The sequence below is a fragment of the Lathamus discolor genome, chromosome 4 (genome assembly GCF_037157495.1).
Source record: "Lathamus discolor isolate bLatDis1 chromosome 4, bLatDis1.hap1, whole genome shotgun sequence".
Taxonomy (NCBI): domain Eukaryota; kingdom Metazoa; phylum Chordata; class Aves; order Psittaciformes; family Psittacidae; genus Lathamus; species Lathamus discolor.
The window spans coordinates 97,701,242-97,712,891 of NC_088887.1; positions in this window are offsets into that span (position 1 = coordinate 97,701,242).

Below are 11,650 nucleotides of genomic sequence, written 5' to 3' on the forward strand. Positions count from 1 at the left end.
TATTTATTTAAAATTAGACTTGCACTTACATCCTTTTTCTCCTGAGTAATGTTTGGGATCCATTCTGAGGAGTTACTGAGAGTATTTGTGTATGAAAATAATCTTATATAGGAGATACTGGCAACCTGTTCAGAAATGTGACGTATGTTGTGTGTTAAATACCATGAGATTCACTGTAAAAGGGCTGCCATGGCAGATGGTGTCTGGGTTGGTTTGTGTTAATGGAGCAGTGGCCCCACAAGCCCCAGAAATAAGTGGCTAAAAGTTGGTCTTATTTTATTGCCCATGTGCGAGAGCCCGAGGCACAGCCTCCATGTGCTGCAAAGTCTTTGAGAATGTTCAGTATCGCAAATCAATGATTACTTAAAATATATTTAGGTTCCACGCTTTTTTAAATAGACAATTCATTTTGCCATCTGAAAAATCTGCTACCTTCAGGAAGAAGAGGGACTGGCTTTGTACTAGGTTTGATTTTAATCAACTTCGAGTTCCTGAGTCATTTCTCTTTGAGGTGAGAGGAAGGTTTAAACAAGCACCTTTTAGTTTTCCTCCCATAAGACAGGCTTCTCTTAGTGCCCCATGCTTTTTTAGCCCAGCAAGCAAGGCCTTGCTAAGTTGTTTTTTTTTTTCCTTGTGGGTTGTTGCCTTCCCCTTTTTGGGAGCTCCTCTGCAGCTGGGGGTTAAATAATATGTCTAGCAATTCAGCAAATGTAGATTCCTAAATTGGAAAGGCAGTATTAGGAATATTGGGAAGTTTTTTAGGCAACTAAAGCAATGACAGGGTGAGCATCACATGATTGGCTAAATCTCCATGGCTGACAAAAATGATCCTTACACACTTTTGGATACCCTAGTGCCTTGAGAAATCGACTATCAAGCATTGCCTTATGCTGAAAGAGCTGCTCTCCTGAGCACATTGTGCAGTTCAGACATTGTGAATCCCTCATTCAGACAAGTCTGTAGCAGGAATGAAGGCTGTATTAAGATTTTGTTGCTGTTATATGCTGTGTTTCCGTTTATTGTTCTTTTGTCTCTCCCCCTCCAGACTGAGGACTGGTCGTCACATGTGGCAGATGGCCACGCCTTGCCCTCCAGCTGTATCCCTGCTGTCTGCTTGCTACCCTTCCTGACCCCATAGTGGTGTCCTGCCCTCTCCAAGGATGTGATGGAGTGGAGGCTCTGTGGTGTTGCTTGAGAGGGGAGCTGTAGTAACAGGAGTGCAGGCAGATCATTGACAGCCGTGTGGCAGTAGGTTACACCTCCATGTGGGACGTGTGGTTCTAATTAGTGAAGCCTTGATGTGAGCTGGGAATGTGTTTTCTCTCATCTGCTTCATCTTTTTTCTCCGCTCTGAAGCAGCATCTCAAAGACTCAATGAAATCCCTGTTACGAACTTGAGATAAGGGGAAGGTGGAATTCTTGAGAATTCCGATTAAGCTTTTCATTATGTTGTGTAAATTGAGTGACCTTTTGAACAGCATTAGTGCATGAACTAATCTTTTTACTGACACCAAGCCATTCCCTCTAACAGTCATTAGAACAAGCAATAACTCAGTAAGCTACAAGCTCTGTAAGCTTTTGTGGGAAAAGATGGCTTGTTCTCTGCCATTTGGACAAGCTGTAAAGCATTTCTGCAGAAATATTAGTGGGTGATTCTTCAGAATCTCATCTGAAAAAACAGAATTTACCTCAGAGAAATTCCTTCCCATAATTACTATGTAGTGTTGCTGGTAACCGGCTCCCAACACAGATTTAATGGATTCTATTGCTATACTGCGCTGCCAGCCTGTGTCACAGTGTATCGACTCCGTGCATATCCGGAAACTCTGTTTTGTCAGGGAGGTTTTCCTGCATGTGAGAAGCCCATCAGCCTAGATTTTAAAGCACTTCCTTTGTGTTGTGCTGGTACAGATGTCCTCTGCTAATACTGATGGTAAAAATTTCTGCTCAAGAGTTATGGTCCCCTCCTTCTGAAATGTTAAATGTGTGGAATTCATAGTGAATTCAATAAAAAGAAGGCTTTTGTTGTAGGCATATGATAAACTGGGTGTTTATTTTTAAGTAATATTCTTTGTTAATAACAAAAATTTAACCCTGTTGAGTCTGCTTTTACAAAGGAACAACTAAAAGCAATAAAGATATATGAAGAGAACTTACTGATTTCTTTGTATGCATCTTCAGGACAAAACACCGAGCAACCGTGATGTTTGATCTGGAAAATTTTGTTGGAATATGGTATTGCAATACTGTCACCCGAGGAAAATCTCTGCTGTTCTTATTTAAACACGTATTTATGGACAGTTATTCTTCACTTCTGCTGTTGTAGGCAGTGGATGTGCTCTGTGTTGGCTTTCCTGGATGAAGTGTTTATTAAATAATAAACAGCAATAGAAATGCATTTTATTTAGAATCATAGAATAGTTAGGGTTGGAAAGGACCTCAAGATCATCAAGTTCCACCCCCCCTGCCATGGGCAGGGACACCTCACACTAAACCATCCCACACAAGGCCCTGTCCAACCTGGCCTTGAACACTGCCAGGGATGGAGCACTCACAACCTCTCTGGGCAACCCATTCCAGGGTCTCACCACCCTAACAGGAAAGAATTTCCTCCTTATATCCAATCTAAACTTCCCCTGTTTAAGTTTGAACCATTACCCCTTGTCCTGTCACTACAGTCCCTGACGAAGAGTCCCTCCCCAGCATCCCTATAGGCCCCCTCCAGGTACTGGAAGGCTGCTATGAGGTCCCCACACAGCCTTCTCTTCTCCAGGCTGAACAGCCCCAACTTCCTCAGCCTGTCTTCATATGGGAGGTGCTCCAGTCCCCTGATCATCCTCGTGGCCCTCCTCTGGACTTGTTCCAACAGTTCCATGTCCCTTTTATGTTGAGGACACCAGAACTGCACACAATACTCCAGGTGAGGCCTCACAAGAGCAGAGGGGCAGGATCACCTCCTTCGACCTGTTGGTCACGCTCCTTTTGATGCAGCCCAGGATACAGTTGGCTTTCTGGGCTGTGAGCGCACACTGAAGCCGGCTCATGTTCATTTTCTCATTGACCAGCACCCCCAAGTCCTTCTCTGCAGGGCCACTCTGAATCTCTTCTTTGCCCAGTCTGTAGCTGTGGTAGTGGTAGGGCTTTGGTAGTGTCGTGTTGTTAGCACAAAATGGGCATTGTCAAAGTAGCCTTCTCCAAGCAAACATTGAGGTGAAACATTAAGATGTTTCTCTCCAGTAGGAACAGAGGTTTTCTGCATAAAAGAAGCTTCAAAATGTTCCAGGAGTCCAGGGCTGCTTGTGCTTTTGAGGACTTGTTTAGTTTCTGAAATGTAAACTTTGTTATTTCTTTCCAATTATAAATTTTATGTTGATTTAAGAGTAATCTGGCATTAAAAATCAGAATTTGAGAGAACTTTATGTACATCTTTCAGCTGCCTCACCTGTTGCCAGTGCATATAGTTTCTAACTGTGCGATTGCCTAATTCTCAGATTCATGCATGTGATTTTCTGACCTTATGACCAGTGTGCAGCAGTTTATATGCTGGGGAAAAAAAATCCTGATGTTATTTGGTGTTTTCCAGCCACCAGCTCTGGATTTTTCTCTTGTCCTTACTAATGAAGGTGGTGTCTTGTTAGCTGAAGTCAGTGAGGAGCGCTAGTGGGGGGCGCCGTTGTGTGCCTGTGAAGCGCATCTTCCGGATGCTTCCAGCTCTGGCAGCTGGGTGAGAAGCGGTGACCCTCAACAATCACTTCCCTACATGTGGCATTTCTGTTGTTTTCAGTCACGACATGAACACAGAGTTATTACCTGTGCAGAGCTGGTCTTTTCACAGCAGCCACGTCACAGTGGCCATCATGGCAATAAGCAGAAGCCCATTCTCTAACATCCCACCTTTGTTCCTTGTTGTTCCAATGATCTGTTTTCTTACACTGGCCTTTAAACCAGTAACAAATCTCATTGCTCACTGAAATTATACACGTTTTGCATCTGCATGGCAAATCACGCCCTATTTTAAAAGCCACTCTCGTGGAGTGGGAACTGCAGGTCTCTAGGAGACAGCAGCACAGGCTGTCACCTACTTCAGCAGGAACAGCTGCAGCTGTGACTTCTTCCAAATAAGCAATTTAAACATAAATATTCAGAAGCAAGTCTCATAGGCAGACTTCAGAGGGAGAAAAAAAGAAAAAGGTATCTAGCCCAGGCTCTCAGCTATTTAACATTGCCATCACTTGCTTCACTCCATAGGGTTGTAGCCACTTGCGCTAACACCTGACCATGAGTTAGACAACTGCCCAGCCTCAGGGAAAATTACATCTTCTCTCCATCCTTTCCTGTCTGTTTCTTTCAAGGAGCCTTGCTCCCCATGATTGCCAGTGCCTGAGCTGCTACGCAACTCCTGATGTACATTGACAAATACTTTTTGCTATGTCTGAAGTTGTGTGAGCCCTGGAAGAGCCACCGCAGCTCTCCCCGTCATGGCTCAGATGAGTCACATTTAGTGTGAGCACACACGCTAAGCTATGGGAGAACGAGCCGGTCCCCTCCCACAGCCTGCAGCAGCAGAGGGCAGGCTGTCGCCATCTCACCTGCACTCAGGGACAGGCGCTGCACTGGACTGGGTCCCCTCCACCATGCACAGGCTGATCCGGCCATGCTAAAATGCACGAGGCCTGGAGAGCATTTATACACTGAGGCCATGGAAGACTAATGATCCTTTCTGCTGCCTGGGGTTTGCCCCAGAGCACCTGGAGGTGGTAAGTCAAAGCTGGTGGTTTCAGCAGCACAATGGAACTTCAGGAATAGGAGACGGGCCGGCAGCTGGTATGCACAAAGCCCACAGCCCGGAGGAATCTGTCTAGAAGCCATCAAGAGCTGGCTGTGTTTCCAAGGTAACTTCCATCTTCTGTGAGCCAAGTGAGGCTCAGCCTTTATAAGCACAAGGGCAGAATACAAATAGTGGGTCTGAGGTGGAAAACAGCACCCGTGGAACACACTGCGTACCCCAGCTGCTCTCCTACTGCCTGCTCGCCTTTTGCCCTTCCACATCTGCTCATAGAGGCAAAGGGCCAGGAATGAGGAATCACAGAATCACCTAGGCTGGAAAAGACCTTTACGATCAAGTCCAACCGTTACCCCAGCACTGCCAAGGCCACCACCAAACCATGTCACTGAGGGCCTCAGCTACACAGTTTCTGAATGCTTCCAGGGACAGTGACTCCACCGCTGCCCTCGGTGGCCTGTTCCAACGCCTGAGCACCCATTTGGCGAAGAAATTTTTCCTAATATCCAGTCTAAACCTCCCCTGGTGCAGCTTGAGGCTGTTACCTCTTTCTTGTCCTATCACTTGTTACTTGGGAGAAGAGACCACCCCCGTCTCACTCAATCCTTCTTTCAGGCAGCTGCAGAGAGCAATAAGGTCTCCCCTTCTCTGGACCCACTCCAGCACCTTAATGTCTCCCTTGTAGTGAGGGGCCCAGAGCAGGGAAACTGGGAATGTGGCCACTGTGGCTGAATCTTCACAACTCACTTGCTGTCAGAGGGAAGCCAGGTCATTCAAAATTACCATAGGTAATTACCATGGAGCCATGGCTTGAGGGCCCAGGGACCCTGTTAATGCATAGCTCCTCAGCACACGTATCACATGACTTCAGCTTCTCGGTGGGCTCACCTGAGAGCATCCTCAGGTCCACCAGCCAGCATCAGCATCAGCACCAGCATCAGCTGGGCTCTGCTGCTGCCTCGAGGACATCATGGGATCTTCTGAGGGAATAATGGAGTCAGTGCTTCCCAAACTTCATCTCTGTGGCTATTATGGGAGAGCTGGGCTGCTGCCACAGAAGTGGGGTCACACAGATCAGGTACTGTTCACCTCTGGACTGCCTGCTACAAAAGCCACCAGGTTTTAATTGCCTCTTCAAACCCAGTGCAAGAGAGGAAAACAAGCACAGCGAGAGGATGCACTCACAGTCATGTACTGAATGCAACACCTGAATTCTGTAATGTATGAATTATTGTCTGCAAAAAGAAAGTTTCCAAGAGCAGTGAAACCAAGGCCATCGACAAAGGCTACACGCAGTTCCTCCTGTCGCTGTCATGCTGTGCACAGGTGGGGAGCCCACCCCAAAAATGACATTTCTGCAGAGCTGACAGACACATGACCAGGTCCTGACACTTGCAGGTGCCCCTGGTCCAGCATCTTCTTTCCACCACCCCCATGCAACTGAGGCCTCAACTGGGAGAGGGACACAGGTACCAGGCTGAGCCTTTCAGGGCAGAAGCTAGCACAAGACTGCTGCTGCCGTGCTGTGGGTTATGGCTGTTGCTCTTAGAGAGGTTTCTGCACAGTGCTGATGCTCTGCAGGAACCAGAAGAGGGCCTGGCAATGGCACCTGCTGCACAAATGGTGAGAAGACACTGGTTGGAGCTTGAGGAGCAGCCCCCTCAGACCTGCTCTGGAGATGCTGTACCCCCAGGCAAGGGGGGAGTGAAGATCTCATGCCACAGCCAGGTAGGTGCTGCAGCAATGCCAGGCTGAGCAGAGATGTGAGCAGGGAGCCTGTCCACCCCACAGCACCAGCCTTCTCCCTCTGTGCAGCTGCACTGGCCTGCAGGAACGTCATGGCCTGCTCTGTTGAAGGACACAGAGAGATGCACTTTGCCTTATGCACTCCTGGGATGAAAGGATGTCTCACCATCAGCTGAGGCAACTGGTGAAGTTTCTGTCCCATACCCATGTGTTGAATCCTGCTCATCAAGGTCCTGGAAAACTGTGGGTGGAAAGAGCAGCCTGGCCGCAGGTTGGTGGTGACCTCCACTAGCACTGGGAGATGGGCACAGCCCAACAGGCTAATACCTCCTGGAACATGGACCTCAGGCTTCCCCCTTTGACACTTCCTGTATCCCTGCTGTCCTAAGGAGGAAACATTGCCTGGAGGTGGACTTGGAACCCTTTGACTGGCTTTAGTCACACAGAGAAGGCAGGGACCCCCACTAGCATCTAAATCCCAACAGTGAGTGAGATAAGGCATGATGCAGGCAGCTGAGGCGTCATCCTATTTTGACTGCTGCACACCCCTCAATTAGCAGCTGAGCAGTTTTAGTTGCAGTCACATTAAAAACTCTTCACAGGGAGGAATTCTTGGCGTAGCTGAGACAGCGAAGATCTGCCAAATGCTTGGGAGCTTAAATTCAATAGGCACAACTTCGCAAAGACAAAAGAAAGGTTTTTTCTCAGCCTGTCAAAAGATGCAGTCTTGAACGCTTCATACAAGTCAGCTGGGACGAAGCGCTTCCAACAGGCAACATGTCTTACAGTGTAGTCATTCCACCTCTGATCTCCCAGCCCCAACTCTCAGAGTTACAGAACTCTCCCTTGGTAAAGATGGGAACTCCATTTCATAACTTTTCTGAATACTAACGTATTAGAGCATTACCATCCTGTTCATGTCACCATTCCCACTAATCTCTCGGTGCTCTACATTGTGCTGCTACTTTTCTGCAAATTACCTGCCTTTCTTTTCCCCTCAGGAGACAACCCCCAATATCCTCTTTCAATTCCACAGGTGCTGTCAGATATCTAGCTCAGACATAGGTCTAATTAAACCCAGAACAATTGTTCCCCATGTGCAGTTAGGTTTGAAATTCACTGTGTCTTTCCCAAAGAGTTTGCATGCCCCAAACCTTATCTGCTTTCTCCAGCTATATTAGCTGTCTTCATAAAAGCTATTACACCTACCTACAAATCTTTATCTTTAAACCTTTGGCTCTAACAATACTGCCATGCCAAAAGGCTGCATACAGTGGAAAGAGGAGGAGCAGCATGCAGCTGGGTCTGGTTTATAATAAGCAGAGGTGTAACACTATGACATGCTTCACAACAGATCTTAAATCCTGTTTTGCAGGACTCAGTGAGGTTTGAGCACTAGTTTAAAATCAGTGATCATGTTTGACTAGCAACATTGATCCATGGCTACAAGCCCCAGTGCAGCTCACACTCCCCTTCTCTCCTTCAGCCCCTACTTGGAAGAAGCACCTCTTCACTTCTTTCTTCAGAGCTCTTCTCCAGAAGGGAAGCAGCAATTGAGCTGCCTTTTAACTGAGCCTCAGTTTCCAGTCTGTAGAATAAGGAGGTAACGGTCTCCCTCAGTCCTGGGAGGACAGGCTCACGTTTAGCTCCTCCAGCCTGCCACGAGCCCCATTGGTTATCCATCACTGCTTGTGTTTGCCCCTGATTATGCCCACTCTCTGCAGGAAGCCACCTGCACTGCTGTCGTCCAGAGGTTTGTACCGACAAACCAACCGGCAAACCAACTTACTTCATAAGCAGGACAGTATGTCTTACCAATACCTTCCAGGGCACCTGCAGGATACCCCTAGTTACACAATGGGAGAGAACCTGAATCTCCTCTCCTTGAACCTAGCTATCATGCGGAGCTTCTGAAGATGGCTTACCCAACGTCTGCAAAGCCCTCACATGCTACAGTAGCAGCTGCCACGGAAGATCTCATGAAGAAGGAGCATTGCTCATGGAAGGCAGCGTGCAGGACAGAGAATGTGCAACTCCCCACAGTGTGGGCTAAGCCAAAGCTGTAGCAATGCCCCCATGGTAAGCCCTGGCCACATGGGACTGGGCTGTGCAGGAGAGCAAGTTGCTTCGGGAGCAGCAGGTATCCAGGGGACCCGCTGAAGGAATATCACCACAGTATGTATTTATCCCATTCAGAGAGCCAATGGAGGAGGTAAACCTTGACTGTGGCCAAGTGTTTAATAAAGCAGGGAGACCAGCTGAGGTTTTTCTCATACCTGGAGTATTTTTAGCATCTTTTTCCTCAGGTCGCTTTTCTATGTGCCTAGTAAAGGCTGCTCCCTCGCTCACTGGATCTCTAGCAGGACCTTTTTCGTCCATTGGACCTCCAATTTCCATAGATTTATGGCAGTAAAGTATCTTTGAGATGTGTTTGAAACTGGTGGATGGTTTCAAAAGTAAGGGAGGGGACAACTGTCAAGCCGACATACACCTACACAAACTGAATGACCACAGGGGCCTCCTTCCCATAGGAAAACGAATGCTATGTAGACATGACATTCAAGGCTCTATTATAATGCAGTAGCATAGATGCACTGCAACAGTGCTGCATGGGCAGCTAACATTTTGTCCTCTTTTAACCTTAGGTTACTTGACGTTGCAATTTTAATGACTCTTAGAAGAAAGTATTTTTATATGCAATGCAGTGATGGCATGTTAACTTTGATGGGCTGTGTTTAGGTGGAGGAAGACTCCCTTCAATTTTGTGTTGATTTTCACCTTTTTACATTCTTCCCACACTCTCCCCCACTAAGAGTAGATTCACAAACGTATGCACACATACACAGAGCATCAGCAATGCAAAAGCCCTTCACGTCTTTGTCCCAGTGCTACAGATGATGGGAGGCCAGTGAGTCTGATCCTTGGGCCTTGCACTTGACAGACTTACTGAACTTGACTGCACCACCTGTGTGCAGAGCGATGACTCACTTGATGAGAGGCTGTGGGATCTTGCCCCTAGTTGTGGAGCCGCTTTCTTCATAGCAAATATTAACTGTTCAAACAACACTCATGTTTCTATTCTGGGTCACTGTTTACAAGTACAGACAAACAACAGCTAAAGAACAGGAATCTGCTACCAGCCAGTGCTCTCATGGCACTCTCAAAAGCAGCTGACAGAAGCTACACTTCTGGAGAGGGTCAGAATAGACAATTGCTGTACGTATGTTAAAAAGATGTTATAAGCTGTCAGAGATTTCACATTTCCTAACAGGAAGATGAATATCTGGCACTTTCTCTAGCATGTTAGAGGAGTAATTATCAGTGTGGAGACTGAGACGCTGACCCTTACCTTTGACAGGTTGTCAATGATTTCTGAGGCTATGGAAGTTTTACAGTGTTTTCAAAATACCAGCAAATTTTCTAGTGAAGAGCTGCACTGTTTTGGGTACTTAACTGAAGCACCTCCTAATGGCTGTCAGAAATAATTCGCACTGTCACTCAGCAGAGGCAATGGATTGTTTAATATCCAGGCATTTTGTTATGCACATCTCAGATAAGAACATATCTGGCCCAAATGAAATTGCTACCCATTCTTTTTCTATTTGCTTCTCTTTGTGAACTCATCTGCTCCAATAGCCAGCTCAAAGTCCCTCATCAAAACCATAATTGTGGTTCAATCAATAATGTTTTACAAGAGGGAAAATGCTTTGACCCATAAGAGCTCAAAATGGAGGTCAAGCCAAACCCACAACACAGAGAGATGTGAGGACATTCAGCATGACCTGCCTTGATTTTCAAAAGCTGAGTTTTATTGAGTAGTCACCTCAATGATTTTATGTTATTCACATTTCTAATACAGCAGTGGGCTCCTCTCTGTAACAGAACTCTGTTCTAATGCCTAGGAAGCCCACAGTGGCAGAGGCTGGCAGGCACAAGGGACCTCCCATGTCTGGCTTTTCTTCAGCAGAAGCACAATTGTATGGCACTGAGATCAGAACAAAAGGGCTTCGAAGGCAAGTCCCAGAAATTTAATCTCAGCTCTGCCACTCACCTCTCCACATGGTAAGAACACCCTTCAATCTTTCCCTTTTTCAGTTTTAACCCTTTACATGTTGAAAAGTAACATATAGCTGTTAATGTAGTACTAATATTTAAGGTTTAATGGTGGTGAAAAAGCCTGTCTGAGCCAAAGGAAGGACTCAAAGTCAGTCAAACAAGACACAAGTGGATGAGAAATCAGACTTCATTATTCCTAGCACTACCAGAACAATGCCTTCTCTCTCACCACAGAAGATCTCCTTGCAAACAAAGATGGTCCAGGTAGTTTAACTACCATGCTGTTAGGGAGATGTTATTGCCTAGTGGAACACGCCAGCAAATGAGGATAAAGCCTATGGCTGGCTTGAGGTCATGGCTGTCTCAGCTCCTGATCAAAAGAGTTAGGATCTTCAGTGGCAGCCTGGGATCATCAGAGGCGCTGGCGGTGCACAGCAGGGACGGTAAGATGAGTGAGAAGCTTAGCTGGGGCCAGCATTGTTCTTTGGTGTTTGTTTGTGAGATGGCTGAGTCAGACCCAGCAATGACAGCAAATCTTTAACAGTAAATCAGTAAATTAGGGGCAGAGAAGTTTAAGGTAGGAGACATTGTGGCTGGTGGCAGGGTGTTCCTAAAAAGGATTATGTTCCATTTATTCTCTAAGAAATAACTAGATAACATGCCATGCAGGCATGAATCACATGCACAGGGCAAAGCAAGGCAGGCAGAGGCGGAATACTTGTTCTTAAAGAACAGTGTAGAAAAGCAAGATGCTGCTAATTTGCTGAGCAGCTCTGAGCCCCAGACTGAGGAAGAACAGATTAGACAAATGGTCTGCTAATAAGAATACTGGAAGGATAATGTTAGCTGTGATTGATGTAGCGCTGGGCCTGCACAGAAGACAAGGGTTTTAAGAAGGTGCATAAGAACAATGGTAAAGCCTTGAGAAACTGTAACAACCAGGAAAGTTGTTAAAGCGAGGACACCTATGCATGTTAAAAGGAGTGCAATTAAGTAACGTGATAAAATGAGGGCCAAGAGCTCGAATTCATAGAAGAGCACTGAGAGCCACCGTAAGCCAGAGGG